The 26,636-nt window shown below is 42.2% G+C and overlaps 1 long non-coding RNA gene across 1 annotated transcript; it reads left to right on the top strand.

Annotated features, from left to right (window-relative positions):
* The first annotated feature begins 18,404 nt into the window (after positions 1–18,404).
* LOC139354151 (uncharacterized) lies at positions 18,405–19,682 on the top strand. The gene is made up of 3 exons (XR_011605233.1): positions 18,405–18,555; positions 19,100–19,254; positions 19,363–19,682. It is a non-coding gene; the product is annotated as an uncharacterized lncRNA (long non-coding RNA).
* Positions 19,683–26,636: the final 6,954 nt, after the last annotated feature.

Here is a 26,636-nt window from a genome sequence, read left to right as displayed (position 1 = left end):
GACTCCAAACGGAAGAACAGTATTCTAAATTAGGTCGGACAAGTGAGGTAAATAATAATTTGGTAGTGTATGGATCATCAAATTCCTTAGACCAACGCTTTATAAACCCAAGAACACTCATAGCTTTATTTACAGTAGACGTTATGTGGCAGTCAAATTTAAGTTTAGGATCTAGGAGAACACCTAAATCGTTTACTGAGTATATTCGGTCCAAGGACATGTTCTGAAGAGAGTAACTCATGAACGTTGGCGTACCCCTATAAAAAGTCATAACGTTGCATTTAAGATAGTTTAAATTCAAAAGGTTGTACTGACACCATTCCTGGAATCTATTTATGTCTGACTGCAAGCAGAAACCAGATTCAATATTATTATATGAAAAGCAAAGCTTAACATCATCAGCATACATTAGTACACGAGAGTGATTTACGATAGAAGGAAGATCATTTATAAACAGAGTAAACAGCAAAGGGCCGAAATGACTGCCCTGAGGCACTCCAGATGTTACGTTGATCATCTTGGAAACAGCGTTTTTGAATAAAACCCTCTGAGGTCTACCATTCAAATAACTTGAAATCCAAGTTAACAGATTATTCGGAAACCCAAGCTGATCTAATTTGAATAAAAGAAGAGAGTGGTTAACAGAGTCAAAGGCTTTACTAAAATCTGTATATATAACGTCCGTCTGCAATTTTTTGATAAATCCATCTAGTACAAAAGATGTCAATTCGAGCAGGTTAGTGGTGGTCGATCTGCGCTTAACAAAACCATGTTGACACGGCGATATTAAAGAGGAGCACAAATGTTGCAACTGAGAGGTAATAATGCGTTCAAATGTTTTAGGAATTGCAGACAATTTGGAGATTCCTCTATAGTTCTGAACATTAACCTTCGCACCCTTTTTGTGGAGTGGAATAATAAAAGAATCTTTCCAGATAGTAGGAAAAACAGATGATGAGATAGACAAATTAAAAAGTTTAAGAATGGGTTTACAAGTAGTTCGGCCACAAAACTTAAGAACACACCCAGGGAGTCCATCTGGCCCCGGAGAATAGGTTGGCGTTATAGTTTCTAAATAACTTAAGAGAGAACTCTCGGTTATTACAGGAGAAAAAATACAATTTGCCCTGTTTAAGTGATTAGGGTAGCTAGAATTAGACCATGAAACAGAACTATAAGTAGATTGGAAGAATTCAGCAAATAAATCTGCAATTTCGGGATCCGTAGATACCTCAATAGAGTTTAATCGTACGGATGATGGCAATGCTGAAGACTTTCGCTAAGCATTGACAAAGTTATAAAATTGCCTCGGATCCTTTGAAAATTCAAATTTACATCGGTTCAAATACATGGAATAGCAATGACTGTTAAGTACATTAAAATTAGTACGAGCCACCACATATCTTGAAAAATCGGATGGGCTACCCGACTTTTTGTACTTTTTATAGAAGTTTGTTTTTAGGTTTCTAAGTCTTTGCAACTGATTGGTAAACCAAGGTGGCCTGTCTAACTTAGGAGGAAAACTGTCAGGAATACATTCACAGAAAAAAGAGTTTAGGACACTATAAAATAGTTCCGTAGCACTTTCAATATCCATCCAATTATATAAATTTGTCCAGTTATATTGTGAAATCAAGTTGTTGAGTTTACTAAAGTCACATTTACGAAAGCATCTACATTTATTTGGAGAAAGTGAAGGAGAGAGGGTATCGACGCAGGGAAGACAAATTGTAAGTTCTAATGTGGGATGATACTGATCTTCAGGCACAACTAGTGGCTCAATTCTAGATACAGTGACTTCAGACGGATCTAGAACAAATACAAGATCTAATTGTCTGTTTAGTGAGTTACGTATAATCTAACTTGCTGTAATGATAATTCTAACAGGCCATCAACGAAGTCATGGTCAGATAACGGGGTAGAGACAAGTAAGTCAGTGGAAAGGGACCAAGAAATGTCAGGGAGATTGAAATCACCCAAAACAATTAAAAGATCCCTTTTGGAAAGATGAGATAAAACAGTTTTTATTGCAGACAAATGTTGCTCATAAACTGTTAAGTCAGATCCAGGTGGAATATAAGAACAAGTTACATAAATAGAAAAAGATTTCAAAGATACTTTAACACCAACGAATTCTATGTCATTGGGATTAAGAAAGTATATTCTCTCCGATGATGAAGTAGAGGTAACGGCAACCAGCACCGCACCCCCCCTACGAGGAGAGCGATCAGTTCTATACGTATTAAAATTTTTGGACAGAACTTCGGAGTCTGATATCTCCGGTTTCAGCCAAGTCTCAGTAAGGGCCAGAGTGTCTTCAGAAAAGGCAGAGGAGTCAGCATAAAGCTTAGGTAGCTTCATATTGAGTCCCCTAACATTTTGATAGGCCAAAAATAAACTGCTCAGTTTTTTGGCGCAGGTACAGTCGTGGAAGGCCTATTATTAGTTCTCCGTCTGTTTGGAACAAATTCTTTAATGACCAATTCATCATTAAGCCAAAAACTTTTAGAATTTAGTACATTAAATACTTCCGGAGGAGCAGATATTTTAAATAAAGATATCATACGAACATATGGAAATTTAAACTCCTCCACTGTGATGTTTTGAGATGGGAATTCCTGTTTTATAAATTCCAAAACATCTGGAGATGTGGTTTCAGGTGTTAAACGAGACACAAACAATTGCTTCCTATATGGAACAACCGAGAGGCTCTTTCTTCCACCATTAGCAATCTTAACATCGTTCGTCTGATTATCAAGACTAGGGACTCCAATAGAGCTAACTTCACCAGTAGGCACAGAAAGCTGCATAGGGTTTGACCCCTTAGGCTGACTAGCAGAAACAGGGACTCCTCCAGAGTTTTTGGTACCTATGGGTACTGCTGTCAGTGAAACTTTAGGTACCCCAGACCCAGTAGATGCCGACATAGCTGCCGTTACCGATCGGGTACAAATATTTGGAGCTAAGTTGGGCTTTGGAACTGATGCCTTTACGGGAGCAGATTTTGAAGGAGCGGTCTTTTCGCGTTTAGGTGACCCTACTGACATTTTTCTATTATCAAGGTCCGCCTTAAACACTTTAAAATCAGCAACTACGCTCATAAGCTTATCATAAGCTTATCAAATTATAAATACCTCACTTAATTTGACACTGGGATCAAACAATAAAAATGTAGACACACAAAAACACAAAAGTATAAGAGCGCGAAGAGACTGCGAAAGCGAGAGAGCGCGACAGAGTGGCTGTCGACTGAGCGTGGCTTGCGAAACACAAACAAAATATACACGACAACAGTTGCGACGACAAGAAACGGGAGAGAGATTACAAGAGAGAGAGATTACAGATTATGGGAAACAACAACAAAAGCTATTGAAACAAATGCACCGCAGCGTACAGAAGTTACAATAACAAAATGCACAGGTTAAAAACAGAGTTAGGTTTTGTTAAAATTGCTACAACAAAATAGACAATTAAACATAAACAGACGATTTAAAACACAATCACGGCTGGTTAAGTTGGACTAAGACACAAAGCAAGGCACCAGTAACACAGATATTAATGACAAATTGACAAAAATCACAGAGCACAAGATAAACACAACCGGTCACAAGCGACGCCAAATCGATCGCGGGAGTAACCTTTGATTTTGCAGCCATCAGGGATGAATAGCACCTTCCGTCGTTCTGCAAAGTGGGTCCGGTACAAAGTATGTCGTTCAATGATCTCTCGTTACTAGTCCTTGAGGAGGCGTCGAAAACGAAGCTTTGTGTGGTTGCATGGAGTTCCTCGACTTCGCAGAATCGCTTGAGCAATGATTCCGTGTCCACAGTTACTCGATGACAGCGTAATTCGGAGGATTTTCTAACTCCTTCTGCTTGTCCACATAGTATCCATCTAAACCGAGTATTTTGAGCTATGGGCTCGTCGTGCAATCCAATCTTCGTATCTGGCAGCATGTTTTGTGCCAACAGGTCCACTTCCAAGATGAGATCAACTCGTTTCGATCGGTAACGGGAGCCCTTCGATGTGCTTTCATTGCTGCGGCGAAAAGCTGAGACTGGATGTTATGGAATTGAGCACATATATCGACAAGAGTGTTTATTACTGCTTGCAGGCCATTGGTCGGGTTTCGTACAATAATACGAGCCGTAGCGAGAAGTACATTTTTCGAGGAAAGGTTGGATGACGTCGCCGAATGACATCTGTAAGATGCGTGTGGATTCTGCTACGATGTTGTAGTGTAGACACTGTTTCCCTGAATTCCGGCGACACAAACTGCGGTGTCAGCGGCCGGGCAGGACGCGGTTGAGCGTGGTGCAACGGCTGGTTCTAAGCCGGAACCGGGAAATGTAGCAACGTATGATGGCGCTTACCGCAAACATGGCAGCTCTGATTGCTGGTGCAGCGAAACAGGGCATGCGACTTACTCAAGCAATTGACACATAATTTAGCCCTGCTGACCGTATCCTTGCGCTTGTAACAGTCCAGCGCCAAGAAAGGTGGGAAACGACGCAAGATGTGGTGGCCGCTACAGTGATAGCAAGGGTTATTCGAAAGCTTTGAGTGCTCCTGTGCATTATGCACTCGCACGCGTTTGGACGAGCTTCGATTTTCAACCCCATCCACTATGACTAGCCGATCGAAATGATTCCAAATCCCTATATGATGGAGCTTTTGAAGAGATTCCTTGATGGTCCTCCAACCAGTGCTGCAATTCCCCGTTCAAGACTTGAACACGGCGGAAGGTAGCTAGGCCAACATTGACCGTGCCTAGCATCGACCGTATATAATCGGTTTCATCTTTTTGCAATCTGGGAATCGCATAGAATGCTTTCATATGGTGTGAGAAAATGAGTCGAGGATTGCTGTAACTTTTGATCATTATTCCTCAAGCCACTGCATAGATTACATCTCTTGACGAATGTCATTATCACGACTGATTGGCAACGACTCCTGAAGAAAGTGCAATCCTTGGACATTGCTCAGATTATTGTTGTTATGTATTAGGCTTGTGAAGGCATCGTAGTAGCCTGGCCAGTCCACACACGCACCGGAAAATTTAGGTGCCGTCATTGGCGGCATGTTTACTCGCAACTCCGTGTCGGCGTTCTCGGCTGCTGCTGTCGGCGTAGTATTTTCTGGTCCAAGCTTGTCGAAGTGATCGGCGAGAGCGCAATAGGCGTCCATATAACGCTCCTCAAATTCTGATTAGGAATTCTTCGTGGCGAAACTTGAATCATCAAATCCATCCAAATTAAATATCACCGAGTGCGTCTCAAGAAAAGGGTTCCGTAGTTCATCCACTTGATCCACCCTTTTTTTAGATACATTTTAGTTGTCCTTTCCTGCGAATCTTTATTAAAATTCTGTAACACAGACCTAAACGCTTGGTGACGATCTGATTGTAAATTCACCAAGTTGTCCAAATCTGAAACATCCGACTCAGGTTTATGTTGCCAAGTGTACGACTAAGGCCTCCGCAACTCACCACCCCGAATAATTATTTAATAGAAAAATCGGTAACAGTTGTCTCACACACAACTTGGTAACTCACTCAGTTGTGCATACCAGAACTACACCACAAAGAGGAAGCGAGGATAAGAGGGCGCTTTGCAAAGTCTGGGTTGCTGTTATTGCGCTTATGTATCGATGTCTTCTTTTGCACGGCTTCGTTGAGCTGGCATATCGATCTGACGCAGCCGAGATCTAACGGAATTTATTTAACGGAATTCTGATGTAAGAACTTTATTTGCTTTGCAGGTTCCTTTCATGGGCCACCATGTACTCGTATAGTTCTGTCCCCTTGTATTAGGTCAACAAGGGTTCATTGTTAGAGAGGTTCTCAGGCAAAGACAAACACAAAAGAATAACTTCAAAATGTTATAATTATTTTGAACTCAAATATACAACTGTATGACAAAAGTGTAAAATTTTTTGTTTGACCGGCTGCGTGCGTTCAGCGTTGTTCGACCGTGCAGACTGTTTCTTCTTTTTTCGTACCTTCTCATGCTCTTGCCCTACACAGGTCCAGATGAGCGAACGATCAGCTGATCGGGTCGCTCTCAAACTATCGGGACAAGCAATAAACTGAACAGAAAGTATAATAAACGAATGTGAATTTGTAACATAGCGAAAACAGAACACAGATATACAGATCTATCTTTCGAAAATACCCCAGAAATACAAAACATAAGAGAACAATTTGTTTTGGACTTCTTCATGGTAGTTCTTGTCGTGTATCACTGTGAACGGTAGTCCAAGTTGTGACAAAGCGCACCAGGAGGGTGTGCGAAGGCGACTACTATATATACACGAATATAAGAAAAATTGACTTTAATTGTCCGATTTCCTCGAGTGATACAAGAATTTAAAGGTAGTGCAAAAACAAGAGGATTGCATACCAAGACTTTAGAAAAGACAGTTGGTTTGGGAGAAAGAGCCGTGAAAGTGTAAAACTAAAAATTTAGAAAATTTAAAAATCTGTTGGGGCCTGTGGTGATAAATACCCCCGCTATTAACCTACTCACTTAAAATACGCGTCGGATGCCACTCGTAAAATCGGATGCTCCGTTCAAAAGTAACAAGCAGAAAAAGATACGCATCAAGTTAGCAAAACAACTTTTGATATCCAAACTTTTTTCCTATTGACAATTTGCCGTTAATTATCCGAAAATTATTCGTGAAAGAAATAAATTTGACGCTTAATTTTTTTAAAAATTATAAGGTGTTCTGCTAAGTTGATATCAAGTTAGCAGTACAACTCCTTAAACTTGAACTTTTCCAAAATGTTTTTAACTGGTATTTCTCCGTTATTTATTCGTAAATTATTCGCGAAAGAATAAATTTTGTCGCTCCATTTTTAAAATTGATTTAAAAAAAAAAACTTAGTTGTTCTGCTAAGTTGATATCAAAATAGCAGTACAACTCCGTAAACTTGAACTTTTCGAAAATGTTTTTAACTGATATTTTGCCGTTACTTTTCCGTAAATTATTCGTGAAAGAAATAATTTTGTCGCTTCATTTTTAAAATTTATTTTTTAAAAAACCTTAGTTGTTCTGCTAAGTTGATATCAAGTTAGCAGTACAACTCCTTAAACTTGAATTTTTCCAAAATGTTTTTAGCTGATATTTTGCCGTTATTTGAACTTTTTTATCTATCTAAATTTATAATCATGTCCTAAAAATTTTAGATGATGTTGAACAGCTTAATTTAATATTAATATAAGAATCTTTAGTTGTACTCCCTAATTTTGCAGAAAAACAGCTATAAATAGCTAAATTTCGTACACCCGTAACTTGGACAACATAGAATTTTGTATGTGCTTACTCAAACGCTATAAGTTGTATATCAGAACTTTTGTATGTTGAAGGTGAGATCGTCACGACTCCTTACATCGTTAAGAGGTGTTTTTGTTTGATTATAATATAGATACGAAATATAGACACAAACCATTGGTAAAGTCCAAGAAAAAAAGCAAATTTTAAACAAGTAAGACCGCTATAGTCGAGTACCTCTACTATCAGATACCCGTTACTCAGCTAAAGGGACAAAATGGAGATTGAAATGCGCCACCTACCAGCGATCTCAATTTATGGATATGTGGTCGGTAGACAGATTTATGCGTTATGGGCGTTAGAGTGGGCGTGGCAAACTTTTTTTTGGGTCAATCGAAAGGTATTAACGAGACTATTTCAGTTAAATATTTTTTTTTTTATATTATCTTTGCTTTTATTTATTGAATCTTGTCTCAATTTTGGAACTAACAATAAGTTAACGAATCTTAACCTTAAAATTTAACTAATAGTATACTAAGACTGCATTCTGGTTGAGCATCCCTCAAGTCGGTCGCTGGGTGGGTAAGTCATTGCGAAGAAACGTGATTGGTTGCTCAACCTTGTTAGAGCTCTCGCCAGGTGGTTAGGGTGCGAAGATGAGCTTGCGCAGCTCAAGTTTGTTTCAGCAGGGGGCCACGCCCACTCTTACGCCCACAAGCCGCCGAAAACGGTGGCTCCTACAGTTTTGATGCCAAAATAAAAATCTTATCTGATATGTATTGTTTTTATTAATACCTATCGATCCAAAAAAAGTTTGGCACGCCCACTCTAACGCCCATAACGCATAAATCTGTCTACCGCCCACATAACCATATATGGAGATCCCGGGTAGGTGGCTCATTTCAATCTCGCTTTGCTGCTTGCATTTCTCCATTTCCCATTTATCTCTGCGTTACGCCGGACTCTATGCCCTTAAGTAGTGTGGGTAAGATATTTCGATATAACTCTGTAATTGTCTTCAGACTTCATTTGAAGTTATTTTCTTATTCAGATGTTTTTTAAACGGCTTTAACTGCCTAATCCCAGTATTGTAGCTCTTAAAGTTTCCGAGATCTCAGCGTTCATACGGACATATGGTATTTAAAATTTTTTTGGATCAATCGATAAATATTGACGAGACCAACACATTTCAGCTAAAATTTTTTATCTAGCATGAAAATTGTGGGCGCCACAGGCTTGGGCGGTTTTTGGGCGTTAGAGTGGACCTGGCACTTTGCTGAAACAAACTTACTCTGCGCAGGAAGTTCAGGAATCTGCGTGCCAAATCCCAATAGGCTAGCTCTTATGGTTTCCGAGTTCTCAGACCTATGGACCCGAGGACAGACAGACAGACGGACAGAGGGACATGGCAAAATCGACTCGGCTAGTGATCCTGATCAGGAATATATATACTTTATGGGGTCGGAAACGCTTCCATCTGTCTGTTACATTCTTTCGAGAGATTGAAATGCTCCACCTACCCGCGATCTCAAAATATGGTTATGTGGGCGGTAGAATGATTTAAGCATTATGGGAGTTAGAGTGGGCATGGCAAGCCTTGCATGAAAATTGTGGGCACCACACGCTTAGGCGGCTTGTGGGCGTTGGAACCTAAATCTGAAAACCCAAGTCTCTGTCTTTGATAGTTTCCGAGATATACGCGTTCATATTAACGATTTTTCGAAGATTTCGGGCGGTTTGCGGGCGTGGAAGTGTGCGTGGCAAACATTTTTTTGGGTCAATCGATAGGTATTGACGAGACTAATACATTTCAGTTTAAATTTTAATCTAGCACTTAAACTGTAAGAGCCGTAGAGTGGCACACTGACGAAACAAACTGACGCTGCGCAGGAATCTGTAGAATTCCCATGCCTTATGCAAGCATTGCAGCTTTTAAAGTTTCCCAGATCACAGCGTTCACACGGACAGACGGACCTATTGACAGACGGACACTAAATGGTAAGATCGACTCGGCAAGTGATCCTGATCAAGAATATAAATACTCTATGGGGTTTTTTTTATATATATATGGGATTCGGCCGGCTGACTGGGCGTGGTCAAAATCAAATACAGAATTGAAAAACAAGAAAGGAAGTTAACTTCGGCAAGCCGAAGTTTGTATACCATTGCAGTTATAATTATTAAATTCGAAATTCCTTAAAACACAAAAATTTATATTCCCATAAGTATAAGATAATATGTTAAAAAACAACGAAGCTTTAATTTGTTTCATATTATTTTCCCACAAATTTTCTGATCGTTCCTTTATGATATAGTCGTCCGATTTTGATAATATTATCGGAGGCACCGAGCTGAAGGCTACCGAACGGGTCGCAGGTTGCGGATAGTGAGCGCCCTGGTTCTCTAGGGTAGCTACGACTCATCGTGGAAGTTGGACACGGCCCGGCTACCGCCAAGCCCCCAACAAGAAGCGCAAATAAGTAGCCCCGGACAGTCAGCGGGTATCTGCACCGTAGCAGTACCGACGTCACGCTTGTGCTGCCGCCTCCGACAAATAGCTCATACATACCCCCTTCCTACACTCTTTGAACCTACCTCTTCCCTACCCACACAACTCATCTCACCCAGGGCTGGACTAAGGTGTCACTCGTACCGTGCCGAGGCTGGTTCCGACTTATATACTACCTGCAAAAGAAAGAAGATTTTGGGGAAATTTAGAGCTCATTACTTTATAACTGAGAGACTAGTTTGCATAAAAATGGACGGACAGTCGGAAATGGCTAGATCGACTCGTCTAGTGCTCAAGAATATATATATTTCGGAAACGTCTCCTTCACTGCGTTGCAAAACTTCTGACTGAAATCCTAATACCCTCTGCAAGGGAATAAAAAATTGAAATCCATATCGTTAAAATTACCTTCGCGTAAGGGAGTGGTTCATGTGGGTGTGGCCCAAATCAAGAATAGTGAAAACCGAAATATCACTACAGTCTTATTATTATGTATTTTCGACCAAAGAGTTAGTGGGATGGGTCGGAGGGCGCCGAGCTGAAGACTACCGAACGGGTCGCAGGTTGCGGATAGCGAGCGCCCTGGTTCTCCAGGGTAGCTACGAATAAGCGTGGAAGTTGGACACGGCCCGGCTACCGCCAAGCCCCCAACACGAAGCGTAAATAAGTAGCCCGGACAGTCAGCGGGTATCTGCGCCGTAGCAGTACCGATGTCGCGCTTGTGCTGCCGCCTCCGACAAATAGCTCACATATACCCCCTTCCTACACTCTTTGAACCTACCTCTTCTTTACCCACACAACTCATCTCACCCCGGGCTGGACTAAGGTGTCACTCGTACCGTGCCGAGAGTCAATCAAAAAACTCAGTCTCAAACGGTGAGCTCAGGCTAGTGGCGACCACCTGTTCTTAGTCAGCCTTACCCGGGTACAGCGGATACCACCTAACCAGGCAGGACCTCTTGAACGTAAGAAAACTTTCCGGATCCTCAAGCGGCTGTCCACCAACCCGATACGTGAGGATCAAACGTCAAAATTGGATTACCTAAAAATCCAAGAGGACATAGCCTGGGCAACGGCGGTAATCCCAGACTTCGACATCGCTATGACCACCAGCAACAGCAACAAACGAGAGAAGTCGATGGAGACAGCTCATCCAGCGACCGAGAAGACCAAAGTAACCAACCGCGGCACATGGTCGAGATCCCTTGCTGAAGTAGTAAAGGATCGGAAGATCATTGGAGTCATCGACCAGAGCGATGAAGGCGGAAGGATCCCAAGGAACCAACGGGGTCTGGTTAGACGGGCCCTTGCGTCAGTGGCCTTGAAAGTGCTGGACGAAAACCCAGGTCCGCCACCCGATTGCACAGATGCGGGGTGGTACCAGGGCAATGTTAAGTTGATCGCCTGTGAAGACGAGAGATCGGCAGCACTTTATAAGGCTGTCATTAACAAGGTCAGCGAGGTCTACCCGGGGCCAAGTTGGCAGTTAGCGAGGCCGCTGACATCCCGTCTTGACCGAGAGCGAGGGTGTGGCTGCCGTCGGAACCCTCGGAACCAGAGGCTATACTCATCCTGCTGACCATGTTCAACCCGAAGCTTCCAACAGACGGTTGGAAGGTGGTCAAGGTGGAGAAAACCGAGCGCGTCACCATGAACGTGTTAGTTCTCTCGAACCAGGCCTGCTTGGAACCCCTCGCAGCCCAACAACACCGGTGCAACTACGCATCTACGACACAGATAAGCTAGCGATAGACAACCTGGTTGCCTGTCCCCCGAGCTCCGACTCGGAGCTGACAGAGAGCCTGAAGCAGCTGTGCAATCAGGACATAACCCGCCCAGGGCGTACCGTTCTCCAGGACATAGCGGAGGCAGCGGAGGGTACACAGCGCGACCACGGTCCTAAAGATGGTGCAGTTCCTGCAGATTAACCTGCACCATAGCAAGGCAGCATCCGGTGCCCTCCTCACCCGCTTGGCAACAGGCAACATAGACGTAGTCCTCATTCAAGAGCCATGGATTGTTGGTAACAACATATGTGGCTTATCAACCCCCCTATACGAGCTATTTTACACCAAGGATAAGGGTAAAACCAGAACCTGCATTCTTACAAAGACAAACTTTAACACATTTCTTATTCCACAGTTTAGCGAAGGCGACCTCACCACGGTCAGACTGGAGCTAAACGAAAACACTCAGCACACCATAGCATCATTCTATCTGGCTCACGACTACGAAGGGCCTCTACCAAACATCACTACACAACAACTCATACTATACACTCATCATCTCACACAACACACACAATGGGGAAGTACAAACACAAACGAAAGGGGTGAGTTACTCTACGACTATCTCCTTCAATCAAATCTATTCATCTGCAACAAAGGTAATGACCCAACTTTCATCACTAGAATAGGAGGGATGACTTTGACATTACTCTAATATCTGATCCCCTACTTAACCAGCTATAAGAGTGGAAGGTGGGGATCGATTACTCATTCTACATAGAATTTACAATAACTCTAGACTGTCCTCCCGCCGAGAACATTACTAATCTAAAATAAACCAACTGGGGATACTACAAAAATATCCTCAACAGGAACCTACACGCTCCACCGACGCACGTACCCAACGGTCAAGAATTAGATAACCTAGTTAACACTTTTACTGATATCTGCGGTGAGGCCTTAAAAAGGGCTTTCCCAAGCAGAACAGTCAAAACAAAGCACAAACCCCCATGGTGGATCGCTACCCTGGCGAACCTTAAAAGAGAGTGTAGAACTTACTTCAATAGAGCTAAATACAACAATATCGAATCTTCCTGGAATTTATACCATACAAAAGTAATCCCACATAAAAAAGAAATTAGAATATTAAAACGAAGAGCTTGGGCTAATTTTTGCAGTAGCATAGAATCTACTGCGGAAGCATTCAGACTCAGAAAAACTTTAGCAAAATCTCCAGCAACCATTGGCTATCTAAAAACCAATGCTGACAGCTGGACGGAAAACAGTCAGTGTTCGTACCCAAAGGTGCTCAACATGACCACACCCCACAAATCATGCAGTAGCCAAGCTGGGAACAGTACCAGGCGCTCAGTAGCACCCACAGCATATGAGGATTGCTGATCAGCATATTACATGTCGCACTAACTCACCGTCTCACCGACTGAACGGCACACTGACCCGCCAATGCAGTCAGCATATGTTGGAGTATCAGTACCAGGAGCTCAGTAGCACCCACTGCATATGAGAATTGCTGATCAGCTTATTATATGTCTCACTAACTCACCTTCTCACCGACTCAACGGCACACTGACGCCACAATGCAGTCAGCACATCATGCAGTGTCAGCCGTGCCAACTGCACAAACTGCTACCATAGTAATAATTCTCTGACCTACCTTAGAATATAGCTTATTTCACTAATCATTACACTAAACTTCCGTGTTCTAAGTATGTATCAAATGAAGAATAAATCAGTTATCAACGCACCTCATAACTCCGCGGTTCTACTTCCTACTTCTAGGAATGGGGCTCGTAATACACTATCTCAACTAGCAGCTAATCACGTAAGCTCAACCTCAGCGCAGTTCCGCATCGCCTGTGGTTCGGCATCGCAGTAACCATTGCCGCGACGCGATCGACCTGCCAGCAAAGCGTCCCCGTGCCAGTGACAAGTGCTCATTACCCCCTTGTCCCACGGTGTGACCCAGAAGTGTCTTTTTCGGTTAGGCACAAACAGTCAGAAAACCCTTGAACTACTGTTAGACACCCACTTCCCTAAAAACACCCATGTAGTGGAGGACCTCTACATAGAGGAGACATTAGACGACCAGAGCACAGACAACCTATCGAGCCCTGGCCGTATTCAGTGCTGTTAACTCTTGTAAGCCCAGATGGGTTCTTCCCGGCACAGCTACAACGGACACTAGATATTTTCCTACCCTGGCTGACAGCCATCTTCCACGGCTGCCTTGCTCTAAACCATATTCCTACAAGATGACTGGACGTTAAGGTAATTTTTATACCGAAAGCCGACAAACGCTCCCACACCAACCCAAAGGACTTCCGTCCGATTAGTCTCTTTTCCTTCTTGTTGAAGACCCTGAAAAGGCTTATTGACACCCATATCAGGCTAATCATCGACCAAAGCCTACTCTCCGACGCACAGCACGCGTACCGTAAGGGTAGATCAACAGATACCGCCCTTCACTCTCTAGTATCCAGTATAGAGAGAGATTTCCGCAATAAGGAATACTCTCTGGCAGCGTTTCTCGACATAGAAGGCGCCCTTAAAAACGTCACCCCAACGTCGATTACCGGTGCTCTGACTGAACTGGGCATTGAGCGGCCCATAGTGGGACTCATACACACCATGCTAGCCAGCAGAGTAGTGTACTCCACTATGGGATCAGCCCACTCGACCAGGAATGTCAGCAGAGGAACCCCACAAGGGGGCGTACTCCCACCTCTTCTATAGGTTTTAGGGGTCAACAAACTGCTATCAATTCTACAAGAGGCGGGCACTAAAGTGGTAGCCTACGTGGACGACGTGGTTATCCAGCTGCAAGGCAAATTCCCGCAAACTCTTTGCAATCTAATGGAGACAGCCTTATCCACCCTCTCCATGTGGACGGTTGTCTGTGGACTGGGAGTTAACCCAGAAAAGACCGAACTAGTTCTCTTTACAAGGAAGTATAAGGTACTAAATCTAGTTCTCCCAAAACTACACCAAACGCGTTTAACCCTTAGCAACCAAGCAAAGAACCTAGGTATCATTTTTGACAAAAAGCTACTCTGGACAGACAACATCCTAGATCGCACACGCAAAGCGGCAATAGCCCCCTTCGCTTGTAAAAAAGCCATAGGGATGAAGTGGGGCTTCTCCCCCAAGATAGTTCACTGGCTATACACTGCAATAGTCAGGCCCATTCTCCTCTACGGAATACAATGTTTGGTGGCCTTCCCTAGAAAAGAATTGCAACCTCCGGATCCTTCACAAGATCCAAAGAAGCGCTGAGATCTGCATCAGTGGGGCGCTTCGCACCACCGCCACTGAAGCACTAAACACAATTCTCGACCTCCAATCCCTGGACCTACTTGCCAAAAGCTGGGCATCTGCAAGCATCCGCTGAGACTCCGTGGAGCAGCCGCATGAACCACAGGCTCTACGGGTCACTCAAATATCATATCAAAACATACATCCTTACAACGCAGTACAGACTTCTTTCTACCCATAGTCAACTTCGAAAGAAGATACAAGACCTTCATACCCACCCGTACAGACCGGGACAACCTGCCACTCCAATTCGAAACCGCTGTCAACATATACACAGACGGCTCCAAGCTCAACTTCCAAACAGGCGGGGGTGTCTCCTCTCCGGAACTAGACATAAAAGTCTCATTCCGCCTACCAGACCACTGTAGTGTTTTCCAAGCGGAAGTCATGGCAATTCAGGAAGACATGACCACCCTGGACACGTCAGTACATCATGACATAGATATTTTCATCTTCTCGGATAGTCAAGCAGCCCTCAGGGCCCTCGACTCCTATACAACGAACTCAAAAACAATCTCTGAATGCCGCAAATCTCTTAATGAGATGGCCACTCATCTGAGAATCAACTTCATCTGGGTGCCTGGACATCGCAATATTGAAGGCAACTGCATAGCAGACGAGCTAGCAAGACAAGGGACAACCGCCGACATCCTTCGCGATAAGGACACGGTGGGTATGCCCATGGCTACCTGCAAGCTCCATCTCAGGCAGAGACTGTACACACTTTCCAACAACCGTTGGAACTCAATCTCAACTTGCCACAATTCTAGACTCACATGGCCAAACTACAACAACAACGAAAAGAACAAAAACTCTCCTACAACGTAGCAGGGCGGACATCATCACTCTCCTAAATGCCCTCACGGGCCACTGTCATATAGGGACTCATGCGCTCAGGCTGGGACTCAGTAACCACGACTTCTGCCAGAGCTGCAAACAGATAGACGAAGAGGAGAGCACCGAACACCTCCTATGCTTCTGCCCAGCGCATAACCTAAAGCGCTTTCAAGCCCTAGGTAGCTACACACTTCCGAACCTTGCGGCCATTCAGGGCGTAAGCATCCGAAACATCTTATGTTTCCTAAGAAGAACAAAATACTTCGCGAAAGCAAATAACCCATGAGCTAGGGAAAAGGATCTAATCAGAGATCATGTGGTATCACAAGGGCCCAATGTGGCCTAAGTGTGGGGATTATTATCTAATCTCCACCCACTCCTATCTAACCTAACCTAACCTATTATTATGTAAAAAAAACCTTAAAATTAGAGTTTGTGAGGAGTTGAACAACTCCTCACACATCTCAGCAGCGACAGATGGCCGGGCCCTTACCAGAGAATTTGGAGAATTCAGTTTAAGAGAGTTTTGAGAATTCAGTTCCAGAGAGTTTGGAGAATTCAGTTCAAGAGAATTTGGAGAATTCAGTTCGGGAGAGTTTTGGAGAATTTAGTTCGAGAGAACTTGGAGAATTCGCCTCAAGAGAGTTTGGAGAGTACGAGGAAAGAGAGCTTGGAGAGAAAGAGCGAAGGGTTACCGGTAGATCGCCGCGCTTAGCACCCTAGTGTGGGGCCGTGTGCAGAGGGCGAAAGGTCGAACGGTAAAACCGCTGTCTTTGAACCCTGAAGTGGTGCCGTGCGCAGATGCCAAGAATTAATGGTACCAGGAGCCCTATATAAGTGGGCCCAGCGCTGGAAGCAGCATCAGTCGATCACGAGGAGTCAAACCGTCAAGATCAGTCAAGGTACCAAAGTGAACAGTCAGTCAACCAAATATACTACAAGGGAGCTACAACAAGTCGAGTCGTCGAAAAAGCAGCGCCATGGGAGCCTACAGGGAGCAAGATCGCTAAGTCGAGACATTCGGGATTGGGATACCAGGAATCTCCAAATTGAGACGCAGGTAGCTGAGGTCCAGAGGGCATCACACAGCTAGGTCAAGACGGGCTGTTCATTCTTATGAACTATGTCCAGGCGTTACGCCTGGTGAATCCCGAGTATAACAAGCCAGAAGGGAGAGCGGTCGATCGGTACGGTCTCGAGTGGAGTTGTCCAGGAGAGCCCTAGGGTCTCGACTCGTGAAGTCCCGGATCGGCGTACGCCCGAAACCCCGAGTACGAGAAGCCACGCTACGTCCAGTGGCGCAGCCAGGAGCAGAGCGCAAGACATTTTCAGCAGCAAGCCAGCCACCACATCACGACAGACACGCAAGACAGATCGAGCCACGCGGAAACGTCCCTGAAAATAAGCAGAAGGGTGAGGCTAGGGTGGAACGTTCGCTTACACTAGGGTAGAAGTAAAGTAAAGCGCGAGGCAGCTTCCTGGTGTTTAGCACCCATAGATGTTGTTCTAGGACAGGGCGCTGCCGAAAGCAGACGACGCATCTTCTAACAGCCTTGCGAGCTACCTTCCTGCACTTGAAAATCCAATACTTCTGCCGCAAATCAGATGTGTGTATTCAACTAGGGTTTCAACTGCCATGAGATCATGTGGTACACTGGTAGAAAAAACACGAAGTGAAATCAAATATATTTTTATTTGATTTTTTTTACTCCCATGCATAGTCATATTAAATATTAAAACCATTCATTTAAATAAAAAACATATTTAAGCCGTATGTCAAATATGTAAGTATTCAATTCAAAGTGATTTATATTTAAAAACAAGTTAGTCACATTCAAATCCAATGTGGCCATCTTGGTTTTAACTATTACAAAAAGTAGTTGAATTCATAGTATATTTGATGGTTTTTTATATTTCAAGTAAATACTTTTTCAATTTGTTCGGAATATTTACTCTTTTATTTTGAATATAGAACGTTTTCAAAATTTGTATTTGACCAAATAATTGTAAATTATAAATCAAATTACATAGGTATGTATATGTATTAAGTTTGTGACCCATATACACAACATAATTTAAATTATTAGTAATTTTCAAAAGAAAAATATATAAAAATAAAATTATAAATAATATATAATATAATATAAAAATAAATAATAAAATAATATTTAAAGAAAAGGGTTTTAGTTACGGCTGCCCAACCACCGGCAGCCTCTTTCTATTTCCTTGACAATTATCATAAGATTTGGCTTTGTAATTTACTATTAAAAGTACAAAAACATGCTTAGCCAAAGAAAAAATGTGCTTGCATTGTAAACGCTGGGCCGTAACGAAAAACTAAAACCAACGGCACAATGTGCATACTTACATACATTCAGACAAATTAGAGACAAATATGAACAAGCAAAACGGCAAACGCAAGCGCGTCTTCTTCTTCCATTCGCATTTGTACATTGGTTTCCAAGAAAATATGTATGTGCAGAAGCCATAAATATTTCTTGTGTACCGATGTTTTAACAATAAGATATGTTCTTATAATATATAAATATAATAAAATAAAATAAATAATACTAAATTGACATATAGAAGTTATTAAACTTAAGGACTTATTTGTACATATTTTCTTATTTTCTTCCCCATTACTTTGACCTCTATTGTAAAGTAACGGCATGCTACAGATTTTGTGCGTCCTTTTTGCACACATGCATATGTATGTATGTATATACGAAATATTTTGACACTCCGCTTTGTAGCGAATCCCGCGATCATTTCGAAGCAAGCGGCTCTCCTGATCGGATGTAAAAGTGATTAATAGAGCTCGGTAGACAAGTGTTCATTTAAGTGTAATAAAAAAGTGAAAAGTATAGAAAAAAGGTGAGTCAAATAAAAATACAATAATTACTTAGTATTAAGGCATGTGCATGTCCACGTTTTTTTTTGTCGCATTTTTCCTTTTTGAGTTTCTTCTTTGTTGTGCGCGTTATTATTTCGTGAAAATTTAGATAATACATTTAACGAAATAAACAAAGCTGAAAAGAAAATTACATTTAAAAACAATAAAATATATGCGATTGGGTAATAAACATGAAGTGGATAAAAAATACGCGAAAGAAATGAAGAATATGAAAGGAAATTAAAAGGAGTAAAATGCACGAGATGGAAAACACTAAAAAGGCGCAAAAAAGACGCTACGCTGCCGTTGCATTCGGTTCTGTGGCGTCGCAGTCGTTTCATCTATTTCTTTATAATATTTTTTGGTTCTTTCACGTGATTTTTCTTTAAATCTAACTAATTTTGATATTTAAAAAAAAATAAAAACGAAATAAATTTAAACAATATTTTTGTCTTATTTAAATCCCTTTATATAAAAACACCTACTCGAAACTTATTATAAAACTTATTAACTTTTTCTTTATAGATACAAATTTATTTCAACATATTGTACCCTGAGAAAGAAGCAATTTGATATATGGGACCCATTTAAGGAAAAGGTTTTTTGCTTTTACGAAGAGCAAATGCAAAACAAAAAGCAACTTAAACTATTAAAGACAGTTCAGAAAACTGTATCACTTGGTAATGTATAATTTTTTTAAATTTATAAATTTTATCTTTTTATGATAAGCTTGACTTTTTCTAAATTATGCCATTACCAAAAATCTAATAACATATTCTTATTCACAGATTACAAGGACTACATTTACATTGTATTGCTCACATCTGTCATCTTAAATAATTCGTGGACCGTCATTAAAGGAACCAACAAGCGAAAGAAATTATCACTACTATGACTCGCAGGAAAGTTTTGTACGCACATGCAGGCGTACGAATGTGGCAAAACAAAAAAATGTGTGATTATAAAAAATATGTATAATAATGTATAATATGTATATGTATATATGTATCATATAAATTCTAAGAAATACGTTAGGTACAAATGTATTTAAAACAAAAGTAATGATAACGTGTTAGCATGGTAAAAAATAGAGTTTAAGCAGAACAATTGTTTGATTATATGTTTACGTTTATTTTCAATAAAAACACATACTAATTTGGGTCTTTATTAAATATAAATCACGCTTGTTTTAAACTACAGATTGGTTTAAATTGAATATGCACCATAATAGTATGGTTTAAATAATACATTTAAATCAAACATAAAGTACAGTTCTTTTTACGGGGATTATATTTAATTTAAATACAATTTGTATTTATATTAAAGTTCATCCCAGTCTGATTTAAATAAGAGAATTACTTAATCCAAATAAAAATATGCTGAGTTTTAAGGCGGGCTATAATTATTTTAACTATAAAAACCATTTAAATGAAATGTTCTATTTACTGGAACTAAATATGAAAATATTTAAAATAAATATAAAAATAGAATACTTTTTACTATGGAACATAATTAATTTAATTATTATGTACTATTTTAACATATTTGATCGAAATTAAAAAATCGTTGAACTTACTACGAGATTATTCAAAAAATAATTAACTATTTAACGTTTTCGTTTTTACGATTTTCATGTTAGGTTCTAAACCGCTGGGAAAAATAGTTGAAACGTTGGCGAAATAGTGACATTTACGATGTTTTTTCTACCAGTGTATCAAAGTTGGATGTATTGTTTCCCAAGGTAAATCAGAATTTAATAATCGCCCGCCTACACGAATAACTTGTAACCCTTCTTCTATACCGATGAAAGGATTTAAGCCTTGTATCTTCACTGATTTTAACCTATTACAACTTAAAAACCTACTAAGTTCCTCTTTTAACTTATCTTTTTGTATGACATAAATTATGTAACGAAGGCCTCCAGCCGTTTCGCGTACAGTTAAATTAGATAAACCGGTTCTTTCTTGATTACTTGTTCCCCGCATTCGATATTTATATACAACAGCTCGCTGAAGCTTCAAAAAGTCTTTAACAAATTAACATTCACTAACTAAGTCCTTATCGAAACCTGCTGTTAACGAGAATGCACCCTGCCTATACTCAGGCTGCTTGATCAGGCGGCTGATGATTGAACAATATAAGCTGGATTTATTTTAGACTCTATCATCACCAACCCTGAATCTCTTAAAGCTTCTGTGTAAGTGCTACTCTATTTGCGGCAATTGTTGTCCAGCGGCTTGCATGCGACGCTAGCCAGTGAAATATTTAATCCTCGCAACCTTTATGTGAATACTTGATCGAACCTTGGCCAATAACGATGTCATAAGCAATGTCTCTTGCAGTTCTAGTTGGGGCAGAGATGTCACTTTTACTAGCGCCACCTTGTATCTTGAGGTTACCTAATGTACCTATGCTGAACCTTCATGGTCTTGAACGCAAGCATAGATGACTCTGCCATAGGCGCGGCTTGAGGCATAGATAGTGCTCAGATCAGCCTGGAGTGGGACTACAGAACGAGACATCGCGCACAGGTCGATTAACTTTAGATCCTCTCGATATTTTTGCTATTGACTGGCATAGCTCGGTTGCAGCTCTTCGTCCCAATCAAGCTTAAGCGATCACAGCGCATATACAACGATTTTTCCATAAATTATAAAAGGGCTTAAGAAACCCATAGGATCAAACACTTGAGATAGTTCAATACCTCGGTGTTGTGTAGGGGAATGTGTTAGTCGCTGTTGGTTTGTCAGGAATAAAACGAATAGATAGTGCGGCTAACGGTGAGTTATGACACTAACTCGTATTATTAATTGTATTTTTAATTATAAACAACTGGATTACAAAAAATGAAAAGATATGTCTGGGTTATGAAATTTGTACGCTGCGATGTGTCGTTCTCGCGGAGGTGACGTTGCTCGTGTCGTTTTCGTTCCACAATTATTTGCCAACTGGCTTCGGAGTTGCCACACCGTTGTTGTTCAATACTTCTCCATCAGAACTGAATCGTGATAGCTCGGCCAATCCTGCATTCGGATCGTCCTCGATTCGGTCCTCGTCATCGTCGGGAACATCCAGCTAAGGGATGTTGGAGCACCACGGCTTGATTTTGTCGCAGGAATAGACAAAACAGTATTTACGTCCTGTAATCTGAATACCTGGGATGTCTTCGATTACACAACGATCATTTCCAAGGACCTTGACGACGATATAGGGTCCTCGATAACGTGGATCGAGCTTTTGCGACTCGTCTGTAGCACCTGGTCCGTTTTCAACGACTACAAGGTAGCCTGTGGAGTTGAAAGAAGGGTAAGGATTTTCCAGGAGGTGAGTCGGGAGCGCGGCTCATGGCATTCACAGGGTTTTCCTAGAATATACACCCTGAAACTTTTTAGCGTTTCTCCGATGGCCAACGTTTCGAGTTCGTAGCTATTGTATTTACATTCAGCGTCAGTACAGTGCCTACTAAAGTAAGACAGATTGCAATAAGACTCCTCCTAGTCCGATCGCACAAGCATCTGTGTGTACCTCATGATGTGCTGCAAAGTCGTACAGAACTAGAGCAGGAACACAGCATAGTTTGTAGATTAGCTCGTTAAATGCCCGCTGAAGAGAGTGGACGTGTCTTGTGCTAGCTCCGCGAAAAGTGCAAGAAAGTTGATAAATTAATGCAAACAAAACACAAAAACTAAACAGGTTAATTTCAAATAAGCAAAAAGACGCTAAAACCCAAAGAAATTTAGGTCTCAACCCACAAAATCGGTGTAATGTCTTAAACTAGCACATATTTATTTTATCTTATAATAATAAATAAGTGCCACGCTAATAAAGCTCAATGAGCTACGAACAGAATAAAGAGCGACTCAGCTCCGCGAGCCGAAGAGACGGTTACTTTTCGTATGTCTCAACGCGTGATAGCGAAGTGCAAAAAACGACCCTACTGTCGGTCGATAGCCAAAGAGCACGATCTTGCTCACCATGCTTACTTACGGCTACCCCTACTCCGACGGCGTGGAGTCAACAATGCAAAACCCCCCCACCATCAGTTTCGACCCCTGGCGCACCAACAACATGCAACGGTAAAACTTCTGCATCCGCACTAAATTTGTCAGCAACAACTACGGCTACGGCAAAAAAACCAACGACAACCACAGCTACGACTATTATTTCGGAATCGACTGCAACCGCAGCTCTAAATACAACGGCAACAAAAACAACGACAACAAATCAAAACCAAAACAAAATTCAGCAAGCGGGTCCGGCCATACAGACCGGACTAGATCGGTACATCCATATCAAGCGTAAGCTTAGCCCGCAGAACACCGCGGTAGGTAACAAGTCAAAAATAAACCGTGTCCAAGTAGAAGATATATTACCCGGGAGATCCGACAGCAATCGATTTGCGCTTCTAGCAGAAAATGAATCAGGACGGGCTCAGGAGACCCAACCGAAACCTAAGCCCCCACCAATTTACATTAGGGAGAAAATCTCGAACGCCCTGGTCAACAAAATTGTTGCGCTGACCGGAGACGGAAACTTTCATGTTGTTCCGGTCACAAAAGGGGATATCCATGAAACCAAGCTTCAGACCAAATCTGAAGAACATTTCCGAGCAGTATCCAAATACCTGGAGGAAGCTAGGAAAAGCTACTACACGTACCAACTAAAAAGCAGCAAGGGCCTGCAAGTGGTAATAAAAGGAATCGAGCCCGACGTAACCGCCAAGGAAGTTATCGATGCTCTCAAGGAAAAAGGGTTTTCTGCAAAGAACGTCAGTAACATTATAAACAGGAAAAAAGAGCCGCAACCACTCTTCAGGGTCGAGCTGGAGCCAGACAGCAGAGTCTTGAAGAAAAATGAAGTGCACCCCATTTATAACCTGCACTACTTATTGCACCGAAGAAATAACGTGGAAGAGCCACATAAAAGGAACGGCCCAGTGCAATGCACAAATTGTCAGGAGTATGGACACACCAGGGCAAAGTGTTCGCTTCGAACAGTCTGTGTAGCTTGTGGAGACTTCCACAATTCGGCTAACTGCCCTGCCAACAAAGAAGACCCCAAAAAGAAAAAATGCGTTAACTGCCAAGGTAACCACACGGCAAACTACAGGGGCTGTCCGGTCTACAAGGAGATGAAGGACCGCATGCGAAAAGTGATAGCAACGAGTCATCAGAATACCCAAAAGGCGTACACTTACTCGCGTACGACGCCGGAAGTATTTTTCGGCACGGCTGCAAGATCTTCCTTTGGTCAACTAAATACCCAGAAGGGATTCTCATACGCCGATGCCCTTCGATCGGGAACGGAAAACCCACTCCAGTCTAATCTAGGAAACGCTCAGCAGATCCAAGAACAGTCGCAAAGCACTCTGGAAACTATGATGGTCACCATGCAACAAAGTATGATGGAACTCATGTCATTCATGAAAACGACCATGCAAACACTGGTCCAAAACCAGAACATGGTGTTACAGCTACTTGCAGCTAAGCAGTCCAAATAATCAGATGGCAAACCTACGAATAACAATGTGGAACGCCAATGGCCTTTCACGGCACGACCTTGAAGTAACACAGTTCCTGAATGAAAATCATATCGACATTATGCTACTGGTAGAGACGCACCTCACAAACAAATACAACTTCCAAATAAGAGGCTACACTTTCTACCGCACAGACCATCCAGATGGTAAAGCCCACGGCGGAACCGGCATCCTAATCAGGGAACGCATCAATCACCACTTTCACCAAAGGTTTTCAACTAATTACCTGCAAGCCACGTCTATCAAAGTGCAGTCAGGCAACGGAAACCTCACCATAGCCGCTGTCTACTGCCCGCCTCGCTTTACAATTTCTGAAGGACAATTCATGGACTTCTACAACTTGCTTGGAGACCGCTTTATAGCTGCAGGGGACTATAATGCCAAACACACGCACTGGGGATCACGCCTTGTGACTCCCAAAGGAAGGCAATTATACAATGCAATCATAAAACCGAACAACAAATTAGACTATGTTTCCCCTGGCAGCCCCACATACTGGCCAACAGACCCCAGGAAAGTTCCAGACCTAATAGACTTTGCGGTGACAAAAAACATTCCCCGCAATATAATAAGCGCCAAAGCGCTTTCGGACCTGTCGTCAGACCATTCGCCAGTGCTAATAACTCTTCTTCAAAGCACAAGAACCACAGATCACCCCCTCAGGCTGACGTCGCACAGAACCAACTGGTTAAAATATAAAAAGTATGTAAGCTCACACATCAAACTAACACCTCACTTCAACATCGAAGCGGACATCGACTGCTCTACCGATGCTCTTGAAGAAGTATTCGTGGAGGCAGCCACTATCTCAACACCACAAGGCAGGGACGCGCAAACCAACCACTTCAAAACTAATCTGCAAATTGAACGGTTAGTCCTAGAAAAGAGGCGCCTGCGACGTGCCTGGCAAGCCAACAGATCGCCGTCATCAAAACAACGTCTTAAGGAAGCCACTCGCTCACTAAATCGAGCTCTAAAGCAAGAAACAGAAAATGCACAGCTGCAGTACATTACAAAACTATCGCCAACCAGTACAAAACATCCTCTGTGGAGGGCTCACCCAAATCTGAGCTCTCCAATCGAAACAGTGACTCCGATAAGAAACTCATCTGGCATCTGGGCCCGCAGCGACGAAGATAGAGCCGAAACTTTTGCGTTACATCTAAGAAACGTCTTCCAGCCGAACCCTGCCACTGGTTCATTTTTCCTACCACAAATCGAATCTGAATCTATTTCCCTACCACCATTGTTTCAGCCAAAGGAGATCGCGAAAGTCATTGGGGAACTGAAACCAAAAAAGGCCCCTGGCGGTGACCAAATAACCCCAAAAATGTTAATTAAACTTCCAAACTCTGCCATTGAGGTTATCTGTAAGCTCTTCAATGGGATTATAACTCTCGGCTACTATCCGAAAAAATGGAAAAAATCTATTATCATTATGATACCGAAGCCCGGAAAAGACCACACAATTCCGTCATCCTACAGACCAATTAGTTTATTATCGTGTCTGTCTAAGCTGTTCGAAAAATGCCTTCTAACTCGCATAACACCATATCTAGGAGCACACAATGTTATCCCTGCTCATCAATTTGGATTTCGTCAAAACCATGGAACAATCGAACAAGTTAACAGAATAACATCAGAAATACGCACAGCCTTTGAGCATCGGGAATACTGCAGCGCAATATTCCTCGATGTATCTCAAGCCTTCGATCGAGTATGGCTAGATGGCCTCATGCACAAAATCAAAACACACTTACCTGATTACACTCACAAGCTTCTTGAGTCGTATCTATACAACAGGACCTTCGCAGTAAGGTGCAATACAACAACATCCGACGACTACATTATCAAAGCTGGAGTCCCGCAAGGAAGCGCGCTAGGGCCTACTCTGTTCCTCCTATACACAGCGGATATTCCCACGAACGAGCAGCTAACAACATCTACGTTCGCTGACGACACCGCAATTTTAAGTCGCTCGAGGTGCCCAGGCCGAGCCACAACACAGCTAGCAAACCACCTCCTCGTAGTAGAGAGGTGGCTATCTGATTGGCGGATTAAAATAAATGAACAAAAATGTAAACACATAACGTTTACTCTCAACAGGCAAACATGCCCTCCACTATTATTGAATAATACGCAGATTCCCCAAGTCAACGATGTAACGTATCTCGGCGTCCACCTTGACAGACGACTAACCTGGAGAAGACACATCGAACGCAAGAAAGTACATCTAAAACTAAAGGCCAGCAGCTTCCACTGGATTCTTAACGCTCGTTCGCCCCTGCGTCTGGACTACAAGGTTTTGCTCTACAACTCCACTCTCAAGCCCATCTGGACATATGGCTCCCAGCTATGGGGGAACGCCAGCAGAAGCAACATAGACATTATACAGCGCGCTCAATCGAAAATCCTGCGAACTATCACTGGGGCACCATGGTATATTCGCAACCAAAACATCCACAGGGACCTAAGCATTCTTACCGTTAAAGATGAAATAGACAAACAAAAAGCGTCCTACAA

This window comes from Drosophila suzukii (genome assembly GCF_043229965.1).
Source record: "Drosophila suzukii chromosome 2 unlocalized genomic scaffold, CBGP_Dsuzu_IsoJpt1.0 scf_2c, whole genome shotgun sequence".
Classification (NCBI taxonomy): Eukaryota; Metazoa; Arthropoda; class Insecta; order Diptera; family Drosophilidae; genus Drosophila; species Drosophila suzukii.
The sequence above is the reverse complement of the archived record's forward strand: the minus strand, read 5'-3'. Positions and strand labels throughout refer to the sequence as shown.